Genomic DNA, 2842 nt, shown 5'->3' on the forward strand with positions numbered 1-2842 from the left:
CTCTTTCTTAATGATAGTATGGCATTCTTGTTTTAGAACAGCCTAAAAAAACCTCTCTTGAGATTGTGTGATGTACGCCAAGAAGGAAATTTTGATTTATGTTCTATCAGTAACTTTGATCTCATGTAGTCTACAAAAGGATGCATCATCACTTTCTAGTTACATGTATTCGAGTTTAGAAGGTTTTCATTGCCAAATCTATCAGTAACTTTGATCTAAGCCTACCACATTTCTTAAGAGATTTGTAGATGTTCATCAATCAGTTGGTCCTGCATCAAATAAGCCTGTTGTGCTGCTACTGTTAAACTTGCCAATGGAGAAGGGAGTTTTTCGTATCAACCCTCCTTTAAAAATCTCACTTATTTGTATTGGTGGCAGTAGTTTGACAGTTTCATCACTTTTGCGTTGAAGTATCAGCATATGAAATAAGTTTGTTTAATTTTAAGTTTTCTTGTGATTGATTTCTTTTCAGTTTTCCTAATATGATATTATAAAATTAACTATGGTAAAATGTAATCGTACTCATGTTAGGTGTTATTAGCCAATGCAATATTTGTTAGTCCTTTTTTAGCTAATATTGACAGTATCAATTGTTTTGGGCAGTTCTGTTCAACGTGCTTAATTTCCTGATAAGTACAGCTGATTTATTGGTATTTGCTGATATTTCAAAACTTGATATTATGTTTACCTAGGTCCGATCGATCAGGGAATTGGTCTAAATACATCTTTCTATATAACAACCAAATCTATCTCCTCTATTATACTGAAGCATATTTACTTTGCTATGTGTGAATCTCTGTTTCAATTTGTTTCTATTAATTTGGTCTTAACATATATGGATGATAAATATATATCTTAATAGTTAATAATACACAATTAGTATGACGTAAGTATTTAATAATCATAAATTACGACATCGACAGAGTGTCCTAGAAAAGTGTCAGAAATTAATATTAGTCTTATATATTTATTGTTTTCTATTTCACTCCCTACTTTTACTACTTGCATATGCTCATCTTAAAGCAATCTTGGATTTTGATGTAATGCCCAGGTAAGCCTAAAGGATCAGATATCGTGCTGGAAGCAATACTGGAAGCAGAGGTGGCTCAAAATGCCAAACATTTCTTCTCACAGCCAGGGAACCAGATACCTGAAGATATACCAAAACGGTGAGAATGTGAAGTTATCTTATTATGGTGTATAATGTTTGAATTCATTCTGAATAGAAGTCTCTGACATGAAAAGATACTTAAAGAATGAAACGGTTAAGAAAATTAGCAGCTTTTGTCTTCTCTTTTTCTTAGCTCTCTGTTTTCAAGAGGGGAAGGGGAGTCTGAAGTTTGAAGAGATGGAGGTAGAAAAACAATGTATTCTTAATCTATCATGTTGTTGTCTATTCTTTTTCAAAAAGTTAATTTTTGTCTAAATTTTGATTGGTTTGAGTAATATGCTCTTTTAGCGAACACTAGTTTATGTATATCATGTACATAAGAGTTAAATAGAGCTGCTGCAGCAAATGTTAGGATCGAAATGAAAATATTTTCAGTTTTGGTTAAGAAATAGCTACTTAGGAATAGTAATTGGATTTTTATTGTGTATGAAGAAAAGTACAGCACTTGTTTCATCCAATTTGCATGTCAGCTCAAAAAAATTGCAGATAAACTAACACTTGATTTGTAATAGTAATGCATTTATTTTCTTTGTCTGCTTCATTTTGATGTATTACATCCCTGCAGATGTCGCAGGGAAGAGCGAGGAGGGTCGTGCATTGTAGCCGGTGTAATCAGTCGCGGGGAAGAGCCGGTGTAATCAGTTAGAACTACTTGTGCAGCTCCTTTATGAAACAAGGTTTCTCTGCAATAATGAGAAAAGTTTAGATTCATCATATAGTCTGTGTTCTTTCTTTTTTAGCTTGTAGAGAGTTTTGAATTATAGTGAATATTGTGATGGGTTCTTGTATGGTGTGCCAAATTGAAGGCTGTGGAGGAAATTGCATTTTAGTAGGGAGAAGAGCATTGGTTAAGTTTACATATGCGTGCTGGTGATACATAATGTAAATGATGAAGCATTTTTTTGTGTTGAAAAACGATTAAGTGTACAAAGCGTTGCTTTTTCATCCTTTTCCTGTCAACTATTGTGTGGTTAAGTTTATGTGTTTATCAATTTTTCTTACATGCATGATCGATTTTAAATCATAACATTTTATTATATTCATGATATATATTTAAGATGGTAAGATATTGGCCATGCCATCAGATATCAATGGAATTAGTCCTAAACAGAATAGATAGCAACACTGATGGGCTCAACAAAACAACCAAACTCAGAGGCGTTGATGTTATGTTACGATTTGTATTTTGGAGGTGAAAAAACACCATAAGTTCTTAAACGGGTCATTTGGGTTATATGGGTCGGGTCGGACCCGTTTGCCACCCCTAGTGCGTTCTTCCCTCTCATAACGATCTCACAGGTCCATTTTCTCATCAAAACAAGGAGAGTAACCAAACAACGCTCCCCCCTCATGATCACAGACCTCCTCCACCTCCCCGCTCACCAAGATAAGCGAAACCCCGCCCCGCCCCGACCCGTTTGCCACCCCTAGTGCGTTCTTCCCTCTCATAACGATCTCACAGGTCCAAATTCTCATCAAAACAAGGAGAGTAACCAAACAACGCTCCCCCCTCATGATCACAGACCTCCTCCACCTCCCCGCTCACCAACAGATAAGCGAAGACCTTGCCCCTCATCGTGAGGAAAATCACGTCCAAATCCGGATGAAGAACCATCCTATGAGGCCTGAGAGACCCCCCGCACATCTTATCCACGACGTCCCTTAACCGAC

General features: G+C 36.3%; 1 long non-coding RNA gene across 1 annotated transcript; it reads left to right on the top strand.

Annotated features, from left to right (window-relative positions):
• On the top strand, positions 62-2118 carry LOC109849114. The gene is made up of 2 exons (XR_002248991.1): positions 62-1169; positions 1737-2118. It is a non-coding gene; the product is annotated as an uncharacterized LOC109849114 (long non-coding RNA).

Source organism: Asparagus officinalis, chromosome 7, assembly GCF_001876935.1.
Source record: "Asparagus officinalis chromosome 7, Aspof.V1, whole genome shotgun sequence".
Classification (NCBI taxonomy): domain Eukaryota; kingdom Viridiplantae; phylum Streptophyta; class Magnoliopsida; order Asparagales; family Asparagaceae; genus Asparagus; species Asparagus officinalis.